General features: G+C 48.1%; 1 protein-coding gene across 2 annotated transcripts in view; it reads left to right on the top strand.

Moving 5' to 3' along the window:
* RTEL1 (regulator of telomere elongation helicase 1) overlaps window positions 1–24,254 on the top strand; it is a 195,007-nt gene that overhangs the window by 112,761 nt on the left and 57,992 nt on the right. The window lies entirely within an intron of this gene.

Below are 24,254 nucleotides of genomic sequence, written 5' to 3' on the forward strand. Positions count from 1 at the left end.
GTTTAGAGAAGCATCGGCAGGGAGGGGGCTCCCTCCTTGCTTCCCTGAGACCCCCGCAGCAGCGCGATGTGCAGCGCTGCTGCAGGGGCCTCCTTCCCTGCAGGTCCCCGGATCCAATATGGCTGCTGGGGCCTGCAGGGAGGCAGCTTCCTCAGTGCCTGCAAAGCGCAGGCATGAAGAAGCCTTGTGCAGTGCCTGTCAGATCGCTGATCTGTCACAGCGCTGTGCACAGTGTCAGATCAGCGATCTGACACATGACAATGATGTCCCTAATAAATTCATTTTTTGGAAATAAAAAAAGCCAAAACAATAAAAGTACACATATTTAGTATTGCTGCGTCTGTAACGACCCGCCCTATAAAACTGTCCCATTAGTTAACCCCTTTAGCGAACCCCTTAAAAAATAAAAAACGAAGCAAAAAACAATGCTTTATTATCATACCGCCGAACAAAAAGTGCAATAACAAGCGATCAAAAACACGGATATAAATAACCATGGTACCGCTGAAAATGTCATCTTGTCCCACAAAAAACGAGCCGCCACACAGCATCATCAGCGAAAAAATAAAAAAGTTATAGCTCGCAGAAGAAAGCGATGCAAAAATAATTATTTTTTTATATAAAATTGTTTTCATTGCATAAAAGCGCCAAAACATAAAAAAACTTAGGCATAAATGAGGTATCGCTGTAATTGTACTGACCCAAAGAATAAAACTGCTTTATCAATTTTACCACACGTGGAACGGTGTAAACGCACCCCCCAAAAGAAATTCATGAAACGCTGGTTTTTGTTCATTCTGCGTCCCAAAAATCGGATTAAAAAGCGATCAAAAATGTCACGTACCCGAAAATGGTACCAATAAAAACGTCAACTCGTCCCGCAAAAAATAAGACCTCACATGACTCAGTGGGTCAAAATATGGAAAAATTATAGCTCTCAATATGTGGTGATGCAAAAGCGTATTTTAGAGTATGACAGCTGCCAAACATAAAAACTCGCCATATATAGTAAATCAAACCCCCTTTATCACCCCCGTATTTATTTCCATTTTTCCGCTAGGATTAAGGCTGAGATTAGGGTTAGGGGTGTGTTGAGGTTAGGGTTGGAGTTAGAATTGGGAGGTTTCCACTGTTTAGGCACATAAGGTGCTCTCCAAGCGCAACATGACGTCTGATCTCAATTCCAGCCAATTCTGTGTTGAAAAAGTCAAACGGTGCTCCTTCCCTTCCAAGCTCTGCCATGCGCCCAAACAGTGTTTTACCCCCACATATAGGGTATCAGCCTACTCAGGACAAATTGCAAAACAACTTTTGGTGTCCTATTTCTCCTGTTACCCTTAGGAAAATAAAAAATTGGGGGCAAAAATATCATTTCTTTATCGCTTCATTGGGGGACACAGGTAACCATGGGTGTATGCTGCTGTCGCTAGGAGGCTGACACTATGCACATAAAGTAAAACTGGCTCCTCCTCCGTAGCATACACCCACTGACAGGCAGGAAGTACCTCAGTTTAAGCTTAGTGTCTGTAGGAGGCGGACCTGGATCTAACACCAGATCCACAGTGTTTTTTCTTTCACAGGTTTCTGTGTGAATTTATTAATCCTTTTCGCTTTGTTTTTCAGATACAGCTCGTCGGGTAACAGGGTGCAGATTTCTCACCCTGTTTTCCTACATTTAAGCGACCGAGAGAGCAGTGTGGTATCTCCCACATCGCCCACTCTCGGACCCGCTGGCAGGACTTTGTCCCCTGTCCCCCTTTGGGGTGTTTCAGGGTGACTCTCGGTGGCCAGTCCTTGCCTTATCCCCTCCTCACCCCTCTCCTCGGAGAGGGCTGAGAGTAAGGTGGTGGTCACCGGTGGTGGCCTTCCCCCTTCTGGTAAGGGGTTGACGCCGTCTTCTGCACCGTCCGGAGACGGTGCGGGAAGGAGGATCTTCATTCTCAGGACCCTCTCGCTTCCGAGGGCTCCTGATGCGATCATCATCTATCAAGAGGAGCTGTAATCAAGCAGGTGGTAAGCCAGCGGGCCCCTTCTTCCACCCTGCAGCAGCTTCCCCCATGCAGCAGCTCCCCCGTTTACCGGTGTATAGGTCCCTGCTGTAGATAGACCACTTTCTTCCCGGCTCCACCTCAGTTCAATTTTCGCGCCTTTTTTCTCATTGTGTGCGGCCCCAGCATTTTGCAGGCTTTCTTCTTCCCTTTGGCCATTTTACATCAGGAGCACGCCCCCCCGGCATGTCTCCTATCAGCCTCCCTCATCATCCAGACACGCCCCCTGTTTAGCGTGTTTAGTTTGCCCTAGCCATCTTCTATGCCAGACACGCCCCCTCCGGCATGCCATATTATCTCGCCTTTTCCACCGCCGGGCACGCCCCTCCCTATCTGCGCGTCAGTCACCCCCGACGCCGGCGATTGGGCCATTTGCAGGTCGCATCACGCCTCCTCTGCTTGTCGGCCTATCAGACCGCAGCTTTCATCCTTCACGCTCTTTCCTGCCCGATGGAGGCGGCGCCGAGTCAGATAATCCTGGCTAGGTCTAGGACACGCCTCCCAGCACAGCTGCGGCTGGATCATGCCCACCGCTCCGCAACGAGACGCTGTACCTGTCTCTCTCTGGCTCCCCCGGTCCGGTCAGTACTGGCGCCCCCCGCCGTGTCAGCCGTTAGGAGGGACACTTTTCCTTGTTTTTCGCCGGCACATTAGCCTGAAACAGCGCGGCTTATCTGGTTCCTTCTGCTAATTGAGCCCCCGGCTTTGGCCTTCTCTCCCGGTCTCCATGTAGCCGCGCCTCTTACCGGCCTCAGGCCAGTCAGTGACCCTCGGCCAATCAGTGCGCGCCCTGCGTATTACCAAGCCAATCAGCGTGTGCCTTGGGCTTAGCCACGCTCCCTCCCGATGGCCGTGTTTATTTGACTAATCAGTGAGTGTGCCTCTCTAGCCCTCTCTCCCTGTCACCCTAGACACGACCCCAGTATAGCGTCTCAATGCCTGCAAGTTTGTGATCATGCACTATCTGTAGTTTTGTGCACTGTCTGTCACCATCTGCATCAGGACTTAGAGGGCACAGCAGGTGGTGTGTCTCTTGCTGTAACAGCAGATGAAGATTCGTGCATCTCCAGCGGGCTCAGCAGGCACCCATCTCTATCCAGCACCGGATCTGGGAGACACTGCAGCCTGAGCAGCGACAGCGCCATCTCTGGTTTCAGGTAGGACCAGCCCAGGCTGGTTGTTTTTTCTACCTCATAGGGGCTTATCTATCCCCGGCAGTAGGCAGTGGCCCTCTGACCAGTCTGTGTTATTTATGCCCGTACTGCAGCTTTTCCACCGTGTCTGCCCTACAACAGTCCCCTAATACCCGGGACAAGAGCACTCCCCTCCCTCCGGAGTGGGCTTGTGCTATGTCTCAGTCGATATCGGACCTGACAGAAGTTTCATAGTCCACGACCCAGGTCCTGGAGCATCTGTTGCATCGGTCTACTGCCACCAGTGCTCCGAACACCTTTTATAGTGATTTGCATGCACCTGTCCGCGATGGTTACAAGGACATATCTGGTAAAGAACAAGGGAAGCGAGACCAGGTTCCTCGGCATCTGCCTGGGAGGACGGCACTCCTCTCCCTCCGGAGTGGTCTGTTGCCATGTCCTAGCCAGTCTCCATTTGGACAGAAGATTCAATTTCCAAGATGAATGCACTCCTCTCCCTCCGGAGTGGGCTGTTGCCATGTCTCAATTGGTCTCAGACCGGACTAGAAAATACACAGTCCCCGGTACAGGTCCTGGAATGTATGCCGCATCTGTCTGCCGCCACCAGTGCTCCGAACACCTCCCATGGTGATTCGCATGCACCCGACCACGACCTCCACAGGGACAGATCAGGAGAAAGATCTAGGAAGTGGACTCTGTCTAGCTACTCATCCAGTTCACCGGGCCCCTCTGCGGCATGCTGAATGCCCCTCTCTACCCATTCCCCCTCCTCGGAGGCGGACGTCGGGTCGGATGTAGCTTCTCAGTCACAGTCTGACTCGGATGCGGATCAGACTTCTGGGACCCTGGACATGGTAGGTTGCCTTATTTCGGCTATTGTTCAAACTCTTGATATAAAGAGGAACATGCGGCTGCTCAGGATGTCTCCATTTCATTCAGACGGGTGAAAAGTCCCTCCAGCATTTTTCCCAAAGAGTTTGAGGCTACCAACTCTAGACACTGGGAACATCCCGGCAAACGCTTCCCGGGAAGAAAACATCTGGACACACTCTAAACCCTTTCAGTTCAGACCTTGTCAGCATAAGGTCCGATTCCCCTAAGGTGGATCTGCCTTTTTTCACACAGCCTCTCAAACAGTTCTGTCCAGTCCTGATGCAGCGTCTCTCAAGGACGCTACGGACAGACAGATTGTGGCTTTAACTGTATCGGCCTTAGAGGCATCATGCACTTCCCCCTGACCTAATTTAGCCTCCACTTGAGTGCTGAAAGCCCTATCGGCTTGGACCAAGATACTTCGCCGGGGCATTATGGCAGCGGCTCCTACAGTGGAGCTAGTAGATCTAGCACTGCCCTGCCGTTCCAGGAATCCAGGCTCTTTGAGACCAAACTGGTCCAGGTCACTTCCGACGCCACCAGAGGTTCCTTCCAGCAGGACCGTTCTTCTGCACAAGGGGAAAGAAGGAAACCTTTCTTCAAGCTATTCCTCACTGGAGGCCTAGGACCCGTCTCTCTAAGTCCTCCGGATCCCCCTATCACAGATTCACCTCAAATGACAGGTCACCCCTACCTGGAAATCTTTCCAGGGTGGAAGGCAGGTTTATTCTTTTCACGGAGACTTGGTTGTCGGCGGTCGACGACGCCTGGGTCAAGGAGATCGTTACATCTGGCTACAAAATGGAATTTTCTTTGCCCCCAGGAAGACGTTTCTCCTTCCCGCTAAATCAACCCTCTCATGGGTTCTCCAAGCCGCCTCTTCCCTGCCTAAGCTCAGGTATCATTGTACCCGTTCCTTGGCACAAACTGTTTTCTGGGTTCTTCCCAAACCTCTTCGTACTCCCGAAAAAAGACTTTTCTCCCTGCCCGATCTTAGACCTCAAGCAGTTGAATTGCCACCTTCGCATTCGCCTCTTCAGAACGGAGTCCTTGTGCTCGGTGATCCCCTCCATGGAGCGGTGGAATATACTTTGCTCTATGGACATTCAGGATGCTTTCCTGCACATTTCTGTTTGTGTACGGCATCGGAAGTTACTTCGGTTTGCGATACAGGAACACCATTACGAGTTCACGGCACTCCAGTTCAGCCTGGCGTCCGCTACCAGGGTCTTCACGAAGGTCATGGCGGCGGTCATGGAAACTGTGCCTCATGCCCAGTTTCACACCTGCCCTCTTCAGTTGGCCCTCCGGTCTACCTGGGACATGAGAATTGTTTCCCTGGATCGGCCAGTGCTTTTAACTCTCAGTGTAAAACAGTCCCTCTCTTGGTGGACACTATCCACCTCTGCCCTGCGCAGGAGGTCATTTCTCCCGCTTCGTTGGCAAATCATCAACATCGATGCCAGTCTTTAGGGTTGGGGAGTGGGCTTCCTCATTCTCACAGCGCAGGGTCGCTGGAATGTTCAGGAGACCCTCCTCCCCATCAATCTCTTGGAGATCAGGGAAATTCTCTGGCAGTCTCTCCTTGCAGGCAAGCCAGTCCGCAGTCAGTTATGTCACAGCTGTGGCTTACATAAACCACCAAGGCGGGACTCACAACACACAGATCAGGGTAGGTAGCAATGATCCTGCGTTGGGCAGAAGGCCATGTCCCCGCCATATCAGCTGTCCACATTCCACGGGTAGACTACTGGGAAGCTGATTTATTTTGTATCTTCAGGGGTTCACATAAGGCGAGTAGTCTCTCAACACCGCCATCTTTGGCTAAATTTGTCGAAGGTGGGGCATTCCGGATGCCCACCTAATGACTTATCGAACGAACCAAAAGGTTCCCCGGTACGTTATCAGGTCCCAGGATCCGATGGCTGTCGGTTTGCGACGCACTTGTGATTCCGTGGTCCTAGTTTCAGATGCCTCTTCTGTCCCCACCTCTTCCCTTAATCGCAAAAAAAAAAAAAAATCAGTCAGAAGGGTTTCCAGTAGTCCTGACTAGTGTTGAGCGATACCTTCCGATATCGGGAAATATTGGATCGGACCGATACCCCAAAAAGTATCGGTATCGCCGATTCCAATACCGGAAGCCCCATTCAAGTCAATGGGACAGAAATATCGGAATTAAAATAAACCCTTTCTTTCCTTGTAGGTTAATTCTACATGAAGAAAAACAACTAAGAACAATGTAGAATGTATTGGGGGAGGTGGAGGAGACATTAAAGGCATAGAGGTTTGACCCAATCAAATGGAATAGCAGGAATAAATTTTTTTTTTTAAAGATGTTCGGAGTTACAAAGATATTGATTATGTTAACCTTTTGTATATTTTGTTAGATATGTATGTTTCACTACTTCCATGCTCCACCTTCTTTTTTACTTCTCCAACACTTTCTCCTTCATCATCCTCATCAGCAGCATCTTTTTCATCAACTTCTTCTTCAACTTATTCATCTTCTTCTTCTTCACCTTCTTCCTATTATTCTTTTTTTTTACATTATTCATCTTCTTCCTATTATTGTTTTTTTGTACAGTCTTCATATTCTTCTTATTCATCTTCTTCCTATTCTTCTTCATCATATTCTTATTTGTGACAGGCATTCCTGTAGTTGTTATCTATAAAAGTTTGAAGATTACACCTTCCGTTCTGCCTGTCACAAAAGATTTACAAGAGGATTTGTCCGCGTTCAGTTTGGCCTGCAGCAGCAGGCATTTTCCAGGGGCACCACGAGGAGGAACGGACTCACCCCCATACACTGCTTAGTCTTCTTCTGCTTATAATTTAGATAATATCTTTTGCTCTGATTTTTAGTCGTATGCTTAATCTTCTGCTTTTGGTCCTTCTGCTTTTTGTTCTTCTGCTTCTTGGTCTTCTGTCTCTTGTTGTTCGGCATCTTGGTGGTTGTCTTCATGTTCTTTGTCCTCTTGGTCATCTTCTTCAGGGTCATCTTTATGGTCTTCTTCGGTGTGGTCTTCAGGGTCGTCGTCTTCAGGGTCGTCGTTGCTGGAACTCGGATACCGAGAAGGAGGCATCTAGGCCAAAGGCACTGCCGAGACCCAGCTGACGGTGCTGGAACCCGGATGGGTAGCAGAAGGAACAAGAGCCAATAGCACAACCGTGGACCAGCTGACGGTGCTGGAACACGGTTACTAAGCAGGAGGTAGACTCGGCTAACCCGACCGCAACACGACTGGACAACGTTTTGGTGGCAAAGTGACGTTGACATTACCCGGAAACAGCAGGCGTGCTGGAACCAGGTTGGGCAGGAGGGAGTACCCGTGCCAAAGACACTGCCGAGGACCAGCTGACGGTGCTGGAACCCGGATGGGTAGCAGAAGGAACAAGAGCCAATGGCACAACCGTTGACCAGCTGACGGTGCTGGAACACGGTTACTAAGCAGGAGGTACCTGTGCTGGAACACGGTTACTAAGCAGGAGGTACCTGTGCTACAAAGCATCTACCAAGGACCAGCAGACGTTGCTGGAACTCGGATACCGAGAAGGAGGCACTACCCGGAAACAGCAGGCGTGCTGGAACCAGGATGGGCAGCAGGAAATACCCGTGCCAAAGACACTTCTGAGCAGCAACTGACGATGTAGTGGGAATGTGGACAGAGCAGGAGACATTGCCGGACACACATCAGGGGATCAACTGACGTTACTGAGCACCAGTAGCACAGGAACAAGTGCTGATTGAGCAGACCGCACTTTTGAGCAGCAACTGGCGGTGTTGGAGGCCAGGGTAAATGCTAGAGACACTGGAGCCAGAGGCCTAGTTGGAGCACGGTTAAAAATCAGTAGTAGTGTGATTTTGGAGGGAGCAGGAGACTTTGCCGTCCACACAGCAGGGGAGCAGCTGGCGTTACTGCACCCCACTAACACTGGAGCATGTGTTTTTCTCTGTGTACACGGCACTTCTGAGCAACAACTGGCTGTGTTGAAGCCCAGGGTGAATCATGGAGCAGGCTGAGGCCTGATGTGTTTTGAATATGGAGGCAGCAGGAGATATTGCCGTCCACACAGCAGGGGAACAGCAGACGTTACTGAACCCCACTAACACAGGAGCTAGTGTTTTTCTCTGTGAATACAGCACTTCTGAACACCAACTGGCGTTGTTGGAGCCCAGGATCAAGCATGGAGCAGGCTGAGGCCTGATGTGTTTTGAATATGGAGGCAGCAGGAGACATTGCCGTCCACACAGCAGGGGAACAGCTGACGTTACTGAGCCCCACTAACACAGGAGCTAGTGTTTTTCTCTGTGAAGATGGCACTTTTGAACACCAACTGGCGTTGTTTGAGCCCAGGATCAAGCATGGAGCAGGCTGAGGCCTGATGTGTTTTGAATATGGAGGCAGCAGGCGATATTGCCGTCCACACAGCAGGGGAACAGCTGACGTTACTGAGCCCCACTAACACAGGAGCTAGTGTTTTTCTCTGTGAAGATGGCACTTCTGAACACCAACTGGCGTTGTTGGAGCCCAGGATCAAGCATGGAGCAGGCTGAGGCCTGATGTGTTTTGAATATGGAGGCAGCAGGAGACATTGCCGTCCACACAGCAGGGGAACAGCTGACGTTACTGAGCCCCACTAACACAGGAGCTAGTGTTTTTCTCTGTGAATACGGCACTTCTGAACACCAACTGGCGTTGTTGGAGCCCAGGATCAAGCATGGAGCAGGCTGAGGCCTGATGTGTTTTGAATATGGAGGCAGCAGGAGACATTGCCGTCCACACAGCAGGGGAACAGCTGACGTTACTGAGCCCCACTAACACAGGAGCTAGTGTTTTTCTCTGTGAAGATGGCACTTCTGAACACCAACTGGCGTTGTTGGAGCCCAGGATCAAGCATGAGCAGGCTGAGGCCTGATGTGTTTTGAATATGGAGGCAGCAGGAGATATTGCCGTCCACACAGCAGGGGAACAGCAGACGTTACTGAACCCCACTAACACAGGAGCTAGTGTTTTTCTCTGTGAAGACGGCACTTCTGAACACCAACTGGCAGTGTTGGAGCCCAGGAACAATCATGGAGTAGGCTGAGGCCTATTTGCATCAAGTCTAATATCGGTTGTAGACTACTACTGATTGTCAACGTGCTCCAATTAGGCCTCTGTCTCCACTCTGTTTCTAGTATTTACCATGGCCTCCAACACCGCCAGTTGATGCACAGAGTTGCTGTCTGCACAATCAACACTTGTTCCTGTGTTACTGGGATTCGGTAATGTCAGCTGATCCCCTGATGTGTGTCCGGCAATGTCTCCTGCTCTGTCCACATTCCCACTACTAGTTATGGGAATGTGGACAAAGCAGGAGACATTGCCGGACACACATCAGGGGATCAGCTGACGTTACTGAACACCTGCAACACAGGAACAAGTGTTGATTGTGCAGACGGCACTTCTGAGCAGCAACTGGCGGTGTTGAAGGCCAGGGGAAATACTAGAGACAGAGTGGAGCCAGATGCCAAATCAGAGAATGTTTTAAATCAGTAGTAGTGTGATTTTGGAGGCAGGAGGAGACATTACCGTACACACAGCAGGGGAACAGCTGACGTTACTGAACCCCACTTACACAGGAACAATTGTGTTTTTCTGTGCCTACAGCACTTCTGAGCACCAACTGGCGGTGTTGGAGCCCAGGATCAATCAGGGTGTAGGATGAGGCCTACTTGGAGCAATTTTTATGTATGATGTACTTTGAATTTGCATGGAGCAGGAGATATTGCCGTACACACAGCAGGGGATCAGCTGACGTTACTGAACCCCACTTACACAGGAACGATTGTGTTTTTCTGTGCCTACAGCATTTCTGAGCACCAACTGGCGGTGTTGGAGCCCAGGAACAATCAGGGTGTAGGCTGAGGCCTACTAGGAGCAAGTTTAATATCTGAGGGAGTGTGCTTTTGGAGGCAGCAGGAGATATTGCCGTACACACAGCAGGGGAACAGCTGACGTTACTGAACCCCACTTACACAGGAACGAGTGTTTTGTTCTTTGCATAAAGCACTTCTGAGCAACAACTGGCAGTGTTGGAGCCCAGGTATTACAGTTCAGGTGGTAGAAACATGAACACAACAGGAGACCTGGATACTTTGGCCAGCCAATTATTTATTCCGGAAGAGGACTGGCAAATGCCGGGGAGATCCAGGCCTTGTTCATTTTCAGAAAAGTAAGCCGGTCAACGTTATCGGAGGATAGTCGCGTGCGACGGTCTGTTAGTACACCACCTGCGGCACTAAAGACGTGTTCCGATAATACACTGGCAGCAGGGCAAGCCAGCACCTCCAATGCATACTGGCTAAGCTCTGGCCATGTATCCTGCTTAGAGACCCAAAACTTGAAGGGGGAAGAGCCGTCTGGGAGTACACTGACAGGGCAAGACATGTAGTCTGTCACCATCTGACGGAAACGTTGCCTCCTGCTGACTGGAGCCGTCTATGATGGTGTAGCCATTTTTGGTGGGCACACAAAACTTTGCCACATTTGGGCCATACTGGTCTTGCCTTGTGCTGCGGCGCTGCCTCTGCTCCCTCTTTGTGCAGAGCTTCCTCCACTGCCTCGATGCACAGAGCTGCTTTGAAAAGCACTAGCAGCACTGCTCTCGGGTGGAATGGAGAACATGATGGACTGCACCAGTGTGTCTTGGTACGCCCGCATTTTACACTCCCGGTTCAACGGTGTTAAGTTGTCCCGGTAGCGAGGATCTAGGAGGGTGTACACCCAATAATCAGCCGTGTGGAGAATGTGGGCGATGCGGTGGTCGTTTCTCAGGCGCTGCAAAATGAAATCAACCATGCGCTTAAGACTCCCAACTGGCCAAGAAACGCTGTCCCCTGCTTCAGGCGTCATCTCTGCCTGCTCTGCATCACCCCACCCTCGCTGTACATACTGACTACTAGAGCCTTGTGTACCTCCCTCCTCTGGAGAGATGTCTTCCTCCATTGACTCCTCCTCATCCTCCTCACAAAGTGTCCCCTGCCTAGGCCTTTGTGAGGAACCACGTTGCACAGACTGTCCAGAAGCAGATGGCATTTGTGACTCCTCATCCTCCACCTCTTCCAAAACCTCGTCCCTTAGTGCTTGCAGTGTTTTTTGAAGCAGGCAGATAAGGGGGACAGTCGTGCTGACTAGTGCATCATCTGCACTCGCCATCCGCGTGGAATCATCGAAGGCACGCAAAACTTGGCAGATGTCCTTCATAGTGGCCCACTCTGTGGTGCTAAAGTGTGACCGGCGCACGCGACTTGTTTGCGCCTGATGCAGCTGGTACTCCATTACTGCTGCCTGCTGCTCACACAACCGCTCCAACATATGTAACGTTGAATTCCACCTGGTGGGGAGGTCACATATGATGCGATGTTCCGGAAGGCGGAATTGGCGTTGCAGAGCTGCAATGCGCGATCTTGCCATGCTGGAACGCCGCAAGTGAGCGCACTCTATGCGGACCTTGTGCAGCAGTGCATCAAGATCCGGATAGTCCCTCAGAAAGCTCTGCACGACCAAGTTGAGCACATGTGCTAGACAAGGTATGTGAGTGAGGTTGCCTAGGCCCAGAGCTGCCACCAGTTTTCGGCCATTGTCACACACTACCAAGCCTGGATGGAGATTCGCTGGCACAAACCACACGTCGCTCTCCTGCTTGATGGTATTCCAGAGCTCCTGCGCTGTTTGACTTCGAATCCCCAAAGAAATTAATTTCAGTACGGCCTGTTGACGTTTGGCCACAGCTGTGCTCGTATCGGTCGTAACAGGCTCCTGCTGCGCTGATTCTGAGGAACTTGAGTATGAGGATGAGTCAATGTGTACAGACTGGATTCCTGCAATCCTTGGAGTTGGCAGAACACGTACAGCGCCACTCTCCAGATCTGTACCCGGCTCCACAACATTGACCCAATGGGCAGTGAGAGAAAGGTATCGTCCCTGTCCATGGTTACTGGTCCACGCATCGGTGGTCAGGTGGACCTTGCTACTGACGGCGTTTATTAGCGCATGTTTTATTTTTCCCTCCACATGCTTTTGCAGGGCAGGGACGGCTTGCCTGCTGAAATAAAAGCGGCTGAGCACGGTGTATTGTGGGACTGCCATGAAGTTCCGGAAGGTGTCAGTCTCCGCCAGCCTGAATGACAGCATTTCAAGGGCCAGTAGTTTGGCAATACCAGCATTCAGAGCCTGTGCTCGGGGATGGTTTGCCGAGTATGGCCGCCTTTTCTCCCATGCCTGTGCTACCGTTGGCTGTAGAGTGGCCTGGGAGTGTGAGGATGACTGGGAACGTGGTGCTGTGGGTGGAATGTCACTGGGTCTCTGGACAACAGTGCTAGAGGTTCTTCCATGGCGATCCTGTGAGGAAGCCTAACCAGCTGTGTGTGAGCTGGAGGAAGGGGCACCAACACGAGCTGAAGAGGTGGTAGGTGGTGCTGTAGGTTGGCCTAGGTCTTCACTGTGTCTTTGTAACTCCAACACGTGCTTGTCCCGCACATGTTTCCACATATTTGTAGTATTGAGGTTGCTGACACTTTTCCCTCTTTTGACTTTCTGATGACACTGCTTGCATTTGACTAAGCAAATGTCATCTGCAACTGTGTCAAAAAAGGACCACGCACTGCAAGTCCTGGGAGCGCCCGTTTTGTGTTTTGGAAGAGGAGTGCTCCTAACGGGTGCCGAAGTGGAGGCTACAGGCAACCAAGTCTGCCCCCTCCCTCTCCCTCCACTTTTGGCCGTTCGGGGAATATCTTCCTCAGAGCTGCTCCCACCACCTTTCTGTTCCTCACGCCATGATGGGTCAAGGACCTCATCATCTACACTCCCCTCTGCAAACACCTGCTTCTCCTGGGTAGTCTTGCCAGCACCGTACGCACCAGAAAGTGGCACCTGAGTCTCATCATCTGATGCGTACTGAGGTGTGCTGACTATAGGCACTGGCCCACCCGCCTCTTCAGATTCAGAGGGACAAAGCAGTTGCGCATCACTGCATACTCCCTCTTCACATTCTAGAATGCTGCTTGGCTGGCCCCCTCTTTCCAAGCCAACAGATTCAGAGAACAGAAGTAGAGACTGAGATGGCTCCTGTACAGGGCTCTCTGACTGCCTGGGCAATATGGCAGGTGGTGAAGAGATAGATGGTTGCTCTTCAGTGCTCTGGCCCTGAGAGGATGTGGAGTCATTGACGTCGATGTGTTCACTGCCATCCATCCGACAACGGCTTCAATTTGTTCGTCACACAGCAGTGGGGTACGGCGAGGTCCTACAAAGCTGCGCATAAAGGACTGTTGCCTGGTAAAACTGGGGGATTGTTGTGAGTTCATTTTCCCCTTCATTACTGAGGCCCGAGGAACTCCCTCTTCTGGTAAAGAAAGGTAGTGAGCCTGATTATCAAACACCTGAGGCTGGTGATGATGACTGGCTGAGTGGAGTTACTGACTGGATATAAGGCTGCCGACGCCCTTCTGCCCTGCGGGTGATTTCTCTGTGGGATCCTTGGAGACCAGTCTGAATTCCTACTCCTCTAAAGCTAAGTTTGCTGCTCGGCCTTTTGCTTTGGTGCTTTGACTTTGTTTTGCTTTGTTTTTCTGGATTTCTGCCATTCCCTGCTGGGGTGTGCTGAATTCCTTTAGCTCTGTCTTCTGAAAATACCTGAGTGCTGATTTAGTTTTTGAAGCCTAGCTGCTTCAGGGCCTTTTTCATATCAGCTTGTTGGCTTATGTCTTTGATAGGGTTTTGGCAGATTGCAGACAGCAGCCTTCCTGTCCTTTCCTATCTAGGTAGTTTTGGGCCCCGTCTTTGCTCAGTCTATCTTTCTGTCTGTGTTAGTATTTTCATCTTGCTTCACCGTCATTATATGTTGGGGGCTGCCTATTGCTTTGGGGTCTGCTCTGGGGCAGTTTAGTTTTCCCCTTTCTTTCTTTAGGCCTATGTAATTCTCCGGCTGTGATCGAGGGGTCTAGGGCATCGTAGGAACCCCCCACGGCTACTGCTAGTTGTGTTGATAGGTTCAGGGGTCTGCAATCTGATAGTTGCCAACTTCTCTGGTTTTCTGGACTTAGCTTGTATTTCTGCTTTTGCCTCCTACGGTGACTCATTCATAACAGAATCACCCGCCATACCGCAGATCCTAGGGTACTCAACAGCAGGAAAGAATTGTAAAAAAAAAAAAAAAAAAAAAGGTGTGTGTGTATATTTTTTCCTCTATATCTCTGAGGCCGTAGGGGGAATTTTTTTTTCTCTCAATGGAGATAAAGCAATTGTCTGATCGTGTGGAGCAGCTCGCTGCGGAAGTGCGGGGAATTTCCGCCTACCTTGCTCATTCACATGCTGCTGAACCAAAGATTCCTACACCTGATGTATTTTTTGGGGATCGGTCTAAATTTTTGAATTTCAAAAATAATTGTAAATTATTTTTTGCCTTGAAGCCTAACTCGTCAGGGAGCTCCGCGCAGCAGGTTAAAATTGTCATCTCTTTGCTGCGTGGCGATCCCCAGGATTGGGCGTTTTCTTTGAAACCAGATGATCCTATTCTGACTAATGTGAACGCATTCTTTCAAGCTTTGGGGTTGTTGTATGACGAACCTAATGCCATTGATCAGGCTGAAAAGACCCTGCTGGCATTGAGGCAGGGTCGTGATTCTGCAGAATTGTACTGTCAAAAATTCCGAAAGTGGGCAGTACTTACTACCTGGAATGATAATGCCTTGGCTGCTCTCTTTCGGAAGGGGTTGTCAGAGGCCGTAAAAGATACTATGGTGGGATTTCCTGTTCCCTCTGATCTTGACGATTCTATGTCATTAGCCATTCAGGTTGATCGGCGTTTGCGCGAACGCAAAGCTGCATGAGAGGTGTTGCCACCGGTTGAACAAATGTCTGAACCTATGCAATGTGATAGAGTTTTTTCCAGAGAGCAGCATCAGGAGTTCAGAAGGCGTAATAAGTTGTGTTTTTTCTGTGGAGATGCCTCGCATATTATTTCTGTCTGTCCTAAACGAGAGAAACGCTTTGCACACACGTTTTCTGTTGGGGGTGTTCAACCTAAGTTTCTTCTGGCCATTACTCTGATCTGCTCCCTGTCCACATTTTCCGTCAAGGCTTTTGTGGATTTGGGAGCAGCCCTAAAGCTAATGGACTTGGATTTTGCTAAACGTTGTGGATTTCCGATGACACCTCTGCAGACGCCTATCCCTTTGAGGGGGATTGATGCTACTCCTTTGGCTAAAAATAAACCCCAGTTTTGGACCCAGGTGGTAATGCGGGTCGCCCCAGACCATCAAGAAAATTGCAGATTTTTGGTGTTGCATAATCTGCATGATACTATTGTTCTGGGGTTTCCCTGGTTACAGATTCATAATCCAGTTTTGGATTGGAAATCTGTGTCTGTGGTGAGTTGGGGTTGTCGGTGTGCCTTTAGTGAGGCTCCGGTGTTTTCCACCTCTCCTCAGTCGCATGATGTTCCTGATTATTTGGCAGACTTTTATGATGTATTTAGTGAGAATGAGTCTGCGTCTCTGCCTCCTCATAGGAGTTATGACAAATGTGCAATTGAACTGAGCTCGGGGTGTAAATTTCCCAAGGGTCGGCTCTTCAATTTATCTGTACCCGAGCACGAGGCTATGCGATCCTATATTAAGGAGGCGTTGGAGAAGGGTCATATTAGACCATCCTTGTCACCCTTAGGTGCCGGGTTTTTTTTTGTAGCCAAAAAGGATGGATCATTAAGACCCTTGTATTTATTATCGTGCCCTCAACAAAATTACTGTTAAATATCAGTATCCGTTACCCCTGATTTCTGATCTATTCTCCAGAGTTAAAGGTGCTTGCTGGTTTACCAAGCTTGACCTCAGGGGGGCGTATAATCTTATTCGCATTAAGCATGGGGATGAATGGAAGACGGCGTTTAATACTCCGGAGGGACATTTTGAGTACCTGGTGATGCCTTTTGGGCTCTCTAATGCCCCTTCTGTCTTCCAGTGCTTCATGAACGATATTTTCCGAGATTTTGTCGATAAATTTTTGATTATCTATCTGGATGATATTTTGATCTTCTCCAAGGACTGGGATTCTCATGTGGAACATATTCGGACTGTGTTCCGGATCTTGAGGGAGAATTCCCTGTATGTCAAAGGATCTAAATGCCTTTTTGGAGTACAGAGGATTTCTTTTTTGGGATTTATTTTGTCCCCGTCAACTATTGAAATGGACCCGGCCAAGGTACAGGTCATTCACGATTGGGTTCAGCCCACTTCTTTGAAGGCCCTCCAGAAGTTTTTGGGTTTTGCTAATTTTTATCGGAAATTTATAGCAAAATTTTCTAGTATTGCCAAGCCATTGACTGATTTGACTAAAAAGGGTGCTGATGTGTTAAATTGGTCTCCGGAGGCTGTTTTTTCCTTTCAGGAGCTGAAGCGAAGATTCACCTCCGCCCCGGTTATGCGGCAACCTGATGTCTCACTTCCATTCCAGGTAGAGGTGGATGCTTCTGAGATTGGTGCAGGAGCTGTTTTGTCCCAAAAGGATCCTGTAACATCTAAAATGAATCCCTGTGCTTTCTTTTCCCGAAAGTTCTCTCCATCTGAACGTAACTATGATGTGGGGAATAGGGAACTGTTGGCCATGAAATGGGCATTTGAGGAGTGGAGACATTGGTTGGAGGGAGCTAAGCATCAAGTCGTGGTCCTCACTGACCACAAGAATTTGATTTACCTAGAGTCGGCTAAGCGCTTGAACCCTAGACAAGCTAGGTGGGCCTTGTTTTTTACACGTTTTGATTTTGTGGTTTCTTTTCTTCCTGGAACGAAGAATGTCAAGGCAGACGCCCTCTCTAGGAGCTTCTTTGCTGATTCTCCTGTGGTGACCAAGCCTGCTACCATCTTAGGCGAAGGGGTAGTTCTTTCTGCCATCTCGCCCGATTTGAGACGTGCTCTGGAAGAGTTCCAGGAGGACAAACCTGAGCGTTGTCCCAGTGGAAAGTTGTATGTTCCTGACCAGTGGAAGAAGAGAGTGATGTCTGAAGTTCATTGCTCTGTTTTGGCTGGTCATCCAGGTATTTTTGGTACTAGAGATCTGGTGAGTCGGTTTTTTTGGTGGCCCTCCTTGTCTCGTGATGTCAGGAATTTTGTGCAGTCCTGTGGGACGTGCTCCCGGTCTAAATCGTGTTCTCGCTCTAGTGGGTTGTTGATGCCTTTGCCTGTCCCCAAGAGGCCATGGACCCATATTTCAATGGATTTCATCTCTGATATGCCTGTCTCTCAAAGGATGACTGTTATTTGGGTGATTTGTGATAGGTTCTCTAAGATGGTTCATCTTGTACCACTCCCTAAGTTGCCGTCTTCCTCTGATTTGGTGCCCCTGTTTTTACAACAGGTGGTTCGTTTGCACGGGATTCCTGAGGACATTGTATCTGACAGAGGAGTCCAGTTTGTGTCTAGATTTTGGAGAACTTTCTGTTCCAGGCTGGGAATTCAGTTGTCCTTCTCCTCTGCTTTTCACCCTCAGACCAATGGGCAGACAGAGAGAACAAACCAGACCTTGGAGTCATATTTGAGATGTTTTATTTCTGCTGATCAGGATGATTGGGTTTCATTTTTGCCCTTGGCCGAATTTGCTTTAAATAATAGAGCTAGTTCTGCCACTTTGATGTCACCTTTTTTTTGTAACTTTGGGTTTCATCCTCGATTTTCTTCAGGGCAGGTGGAGCCCTCTGCCTGCCCAGGTGTTGACACTGTGGTGGAGAGAATGCACCAGATCTGGGACCAAGTGGTGGATAAGTTATCTTTCTCCCAGGAAAAGGCCCAGCAGTTTTCCAACCGACATAGGACCATTGGTCCCCAGTTTAAGGTTGGTGATATGGTGTGGTTATCATCAAAAAATATTGCTATGAAGGTGGCTTCTCCTAAGTTTAAGCCTAGATTTATTGGACCTTACAAGATTGTGGAGATTATTAATCCGGTCTCTTTTCGTTTGGCTCTTCCTGTCACATTTAAAATCCATAATGTGTTCCATAAATCTTTGTTGAAGAGGTTTGTTGAACCTGTTGTTCTGGGGGTGGCACCTCCAGACCCTGTATTGGATGAAGGTAACATGGAATATGAGGTAGAGAAAGTACTGGATTCCCGTCTGGCTAGACGGAGACCCAGTATTTGGTTAAGTGGAAGGGTTATGGTCAGGAGGATAATTCCTGGGTCTCTGCCTCTGATATTCATGCCAAAAGATTGGTGCATGTCTTTCATCGGGCTCACCCTGATCGCCCTGGTAGCGTAGTTGAGGGTTCGGTGACCCCTCCTCAAGGGGGAGGTACTGTTGTGAGTTCATTTTCCCCTTCATTACTGAGGCCCGAGGAACTCCCTCTTCTGGTAAAGAAAGGTAGTGAGCCTGATTATCAAACACCTGAGGCTGATGATGATGACTGGCTGAGTAGAGTTACTGACTGGATATAAGGCTGCCAACGCCCTTCTGCCCTGCGGGTGATTTCTCTGTGGGATCCTTGGAGACCAGTCTGAATTCCTGCTCCTCTAAAGCTAAGTTTGCTGCTCGGCCTTTTGCTTTGGTGCTTTGACTTTGTTTTGCTTTGTTTTTCTGGATTTCTGCCATTCCCTGCTGGGGTGTGCTGAATTCCTTTAGCTCTGTCTTCTGAAAATACCTGAGTGCTGATTTAGTTTTTGAAGCCTAGCTGCTTCAGGGCCTTTTTCATATCAGCTTGTTGGCTTATGTCTTTTGATAGGGTTTTGGCAGATTGCAGACAGCAGCCTTCCTGTCCTTTCCTATCTAGGTAGTTTTGGGCCCCGTCTTTGCTCAGTCTATCTTTCTGTCTGTGTTAGTATTTTCATCTTGCTTCACCGTCATTATATGTTGGGGGCTGCCTATTGCTTTGGGGTCTGCTCTGGGGCAGTTTAGTTTTCCCCTTTCTTTCTTTAGGCCTATGTAATTCTCCGGCTGTGATCGAGGGGTCTAGGGCATCGTAGGAACCCCCCACGGCTACTGCTAGTTGTGTTGATAGGTTCAGGGGTCTGCAATCTGATAGTTGCCAACTTCTCTGGTTTTCTGGACTTAGCTTGTATTTCTGCTTTTGCCTCCTACGGTGACTCATTTATAACAGGGGATGCTGGGTCACTGGTGCCCGCAGCAGGCACAGAATCCCCACGTCCTCTCCCTGCTGCAACCCCACGACCACGTGCCTTACTCCCTGCCTTCTTCATCTTGGTAGACTGATAAAGATAGGCAGAAAAGTAAAAAAGGGGGGCTTAGTGTGCTTATTCCTGAACAGCTGCTAACAGGTATAAGGAACACTAATTTTATAAAGTGTGTGGACTACACTTTAATATAAGCTACTGTGGCCTACACAACTGTAAAGTGGAGTGTTTGGTGAACTTTTTTTCCTTTTTTTTTAAAAAAAAAAAAAATTAAGGATGTGACAGATGTGAAAGGGATAGTATCACAAACTTTTTGGAGCTATTACAATGCAGGAAGCAAACCTACAATGCAATAGATGAGGCTCCAAAAAATAGGGTAATACTAATCTGGCTGGGCCTGCAGGGCACAAGCCAGCAAAAAGGCTCCTCTATCTACTCCTATATAGTGTTTGCAACCAACCAATGTAGATGGATACGGATGGAAGCACACTAATATAGGAGAAAAAAATCAGGAAAAATGAGCTGCAAAAAATAAAAAAAAAAAAGACTACGTATGAGGCAGCGACGCACGCTGAGCGGACTACAACCAGACGTGGCTGCAGAACACACTACAACGTGAGCTGCACTCACACACAGAGACCTCTGAGACAGCCAAGAACAGTGCAGATAACTTGACACTAGCACTGAAAGGCTGCAGAGAGGCTCCGCTGTCTACTACTAGTGTTTGCAACCAACGTATATGGATACGGATGGAAGCACACTATATAGAATTTATGAAAAATAAGCAGCAATAAAAGAAAAATATGTATGAGGCAATGACGCACGCTGGGCAGCCTACAACCAGACGTGGCTGAAGGACACACTACACAGCGTGAGCTGCACTCACACAGCCCTTGCAGACAGCTGTGAACAGCGCTGTTAGGCAAAAGAAAGCTACAGTGGTTGATTATGTAGCCTGGGTAAAGCACAAGATTATTTTGACAATCGCTATCTCTAACTGTCCCTCACAGTCTTCAACAGCAGCCTGTCCCTAACTGAATTCACAGCAGAGTGAACCAGAAATGGCGGCTGCGGCGGCTTTTATAGTGCATCATGACATCTTTTCAGCAGCCAATCACAGCCATGCCATTAGTTAACATGCCTACATGCCTAACAGGATGTGCCCACACTTCTGAAGATTCCCATTGGCTGAATCAAAGCAAACTGGCTCATAGGATTATGTTAACTTCCAATTCCGGTATCCGATATGCTAAAAGTATCGGAACTCAGTATCGGAATTCCGATACCGCTAATATCGACCGATACCCGATATTTGCGGTATCGGAATGCTCAACACTAGTCCTGACAACTACAAGCTGTTAAGTCAGACCTGGTACCCGGAGCTGGAGTACATGCTCATGGTCGCCTCCTGGAGCTTTCCAGACCGTCTGGATATTCTTCCCCATGCCACTCTTCCGCCACAGTTCACAGTCATTTAAGTTTAACGCCATGGCCTTTAAGGCCTACTTCTGAGAGGGACTGGGTTTCTTCCCATCAGGTCATTCTGACCATGCTTTGGGCGAGGAAACCTGCATCCTCAAGTTTCTACGACAGTTACTGAAGATCTGATTCAGGTGGCATAAGTACAACTATTTGGTTCTGTTAGCCTTATTGGCTACCAAGAAGAGAAATCAGGGGAGTTCTGAGTTCGCAACATTGTCCTGCCATCCTCCTTTCCCTTTCATCCCTCACTAGTGCAGACATTGTCCTTTCTTCTCTAGGTTCCTCTTGCCCCTCTCCGGTCCATACTCTGGATAACTCTTGGGGCAGTTTCTCGCTAGGCCTCGGCTTTAGAGGTTGCAGGACCGCGACCTAGTCATCTTTGCACATTCTTGCAAGTTTTCCGAAGTTCATATTCATGTCTTGTCTGACGCAGGCCTAGGAAGGAAAGGTGCTGCAGGCGGCGGTTACGTACCGGCTGGCCTCAGTCCTATTTTCTCTGTATTCTTTCTGTTCCCACCCTTGGGGACTGCTTTTGGACGTCCCATGGTTACCTGTGTCCCCCAATGAAGCAATAAAGAAAGAAGGATTTTTGGTACTCACCGTAAAATCTCTTTCTTGAAGCCTTCATTGGGGGACACAGCACCCTCCCTATTCGTTTGCACTGGTCTTGTGCCTACGTGCCTTGGTCGTTGAGCCGGTACATATGTGGAGTTTGTTGGTTGCTTCTCTTACTGCTTTAACACTTAACTGAGGTACTTCCTGCCTGTCAGTGGGTGTATGCTACGGAGGAGGAGCCAGTTTTACTTTATTTGCATAGTGTCAGCCTCCTAGCGACAGCAGCATACACCCATGGTTACCTATGTCCCCCCCCCCGATGAAGGAACGAAAGAGATTTTACGGTGAGTACCAAAAATCCTTCTGTTTGTGAAAAAAAATATATTATTTTTTTATTTTCACGCCCGGGTGTTATAAACTTCTGTGAAGCACTTGGGGGTTCAAAGTGCTCACCACACATTTAGATAAGTTCCGTGGGGGGTCTAGATTCCAAAATGGGGTCACTTGTGGGGAGATTCAACAGTTTAGGCATATCAGAGGCTATCCAAATGCGACATGACACCCGCAGACCATTCCATCAAAGTCTGCATTCCAAAGCGTCACTACTTCCCTTCCGGGCCCCGACCTGTGCCCATACAGTAGTTTTATCCCACATATGGGGTATCAGCGTACTCAGGACAAATTGGACAACAACTTTTGGTGTCCAATTTCTCCTGTTACCCTTGGCAAAATAAAAAAAATTGGGGACTAAAAGATCATGTTTGTGGAAAAAATGATTTTTTTATTTTCACGCCCGGGCGTTATAAACTTCTGTGAAGCCCTTGGGGGTTCAAAATGCTCACCACACATCTAGATAAGTTCCTTGGGGGGTCTAGTTTCCAAAATGTTGTTATTTGTGGGGGTTTTCACTGTTTAAGCACATCAGGGGCTTTCCAAACGCGTCATGGCGTCCGATTCCAATTCCAGCTAAAAAAGTAAAATGCTTCCCTTCTGAGCTCTAACATGCGTCCAAATAGTGGTTTACTCGCACATGAGGGGTATCAGCGTACTCAGGACAAATTGCACAATAACTTTTGGGGTCCTGCTACCCCTGGGAAAATAAAAATTGGGGTTGAAAAGATAATTTTTGTGGAAAAAATATGATTTTTTTAATTGTACGGCTGTACGTTATAAACTTCTGTGAAGCCCTTGGAGGTTTAAAGTTCTCACCACATATCTAGATAAGTTCCTTGGGGGGTCTAGTTTCCAAAATGGGGTCACTTTGTGGGGGGTTTCCGCTGTTTAGGCACATCAGGGGCTCTTCAAACGTGACATGGCGTCCGATCTGAATTCCAGCCAATTTTGCATTGAAAAAGTCAAATGGCGCTCCTTCCCTTCTGAGCTCTGCCATGCGCCGAAACAGTGGTTCTCCCCCACATATCAGGCATCAGCGTACTCAGGACAAATTGCACAATAACTTTTGCAGTCCAATTTCTCCTGTTACCTTGGTAAAAATAAAAAAAATTGGACCTGAAGTAATGTTTTTGTGAAAAAAAGTTAAATGTTCATTTTTTTCTTAAACATTCAAAAAATTCCTGTGAAGCACCTGAAGGGTTAATAAACTTCTTGAATGTGGTTTTGAGCACCTTGAGGGGTGCAGTTTTTAGAATGGTATCACTTTGTGGTATTTCCTATCATATAGACCCCTCAAAGTGACTTCAAATGTGATGTGGTCCATAAAAATGAAATGGCGTTGCAAAAATGAGAAATCGCTGGTCAACTTTTAACCCTTGTAACTTCCTAACAAAAAAAAATTTGGGTTCCAAAATTGTGCTGATGTAAAGTAAACATATGGGAAATGTTATTTATTAAGTTTTTTGTGTGCCATATCTCTGTGATTTAAGGGCATAAAAATTAAAATTTGGAAAATTGCGAAATTCTCGACAAATTTCCGTTTTTTCACAAATAAACGCAAGTTGTATCAATTAAATTTTACCACTAACATGAAGTACTGTACAATATGTCACGAGAAAACAATGTCAGAATCACTTGGCTCCATGGAAGCGTTCCAAAGTTATTGGCCCAGTCATGAACATGCAAACCACCCTTGGGGGTAAAGTGGTTAATGCAAAATGAATGTTATAAATATGAAATAAAAAAATGTAGTTTCACTACACAAATATGTTCTTTTATTATTTTTTAATTCCTAAATTAAATCTCACTAATACCAAAAAAATCCAAGCTAAAAATAAAGTTTATTAAATGCGTAGGATGCACATAATTATGTCGCTTTTATTCAGTCATGGTGGGTTCATTGTGATCCTTTATACTCATAGCTTATCTTATCAAGGCATTTTAAACCACTTTATAAGTATAGTTGTTCAGTCATTAACCCTTTAACGACCGCCAATACGCCTTTTAACAGCGGCAGTTAAGGGTACTTATTCCTCAGCGCCACTTTTTAACGGCGCTGAGAAATAAGGGTATAGCGCCCCCCCAGCGTCAGAAAATGTCAGGGGTCTCGGTGCTGAGACCCCGGAGAACTTAATTCGGGTCCGTTTTTACTATCCCCTGTCACATCATCGCCGTTATTCGGAGGAGATTTTTCCTGTTGGTTCATTTTGATCACTGTGATAAACCCTATCACAGTGATAAAAATAAAAAAAATATTAAATCAAACCAACCTTTATCACCCCCTTAGTTACATTAAAAAAAAATTAAATTTGTTTCCATTCTTTGCAGTTAGAGTTGGGATAGGGTTGTGGTAGGGGTTAGGGTTTGGCTTACGGCTGTGTTAAGGTTGGAGTAAGGGTCCCGTTACACATAGCGACGCACCAGCTATGCCGACAACGATGTGACCTGGTTATGATCGCTGGTGAGCTGTCAAACAGACAGACTCACCAGAGATCAGGACCAGCGAGGACGCGGGTAACTAAGCGCGCGCGGCGCTTAGTTACCCGCTGTTTACCTTGGATACCAGCTCCCATCGCGAGCACACTGGCA

This window comes from Dendrobates tinctorius, unplaced genomic scaffold (assembly GCF_039654945.1).
Source record: "Dendrobates tinctorius isolate UK_male_01 unplaced genomic scaffold, ASM3965494v1 ptg000065l, whole genome shotgun sequence".
In the NCBI taxonomy this organism is placed as follows: Eukaryota; Metazoa; Chordata; class Amphibia; order Anura; family Dendrobatidae; genus Dendrobates; species Dendrobates tinctorius.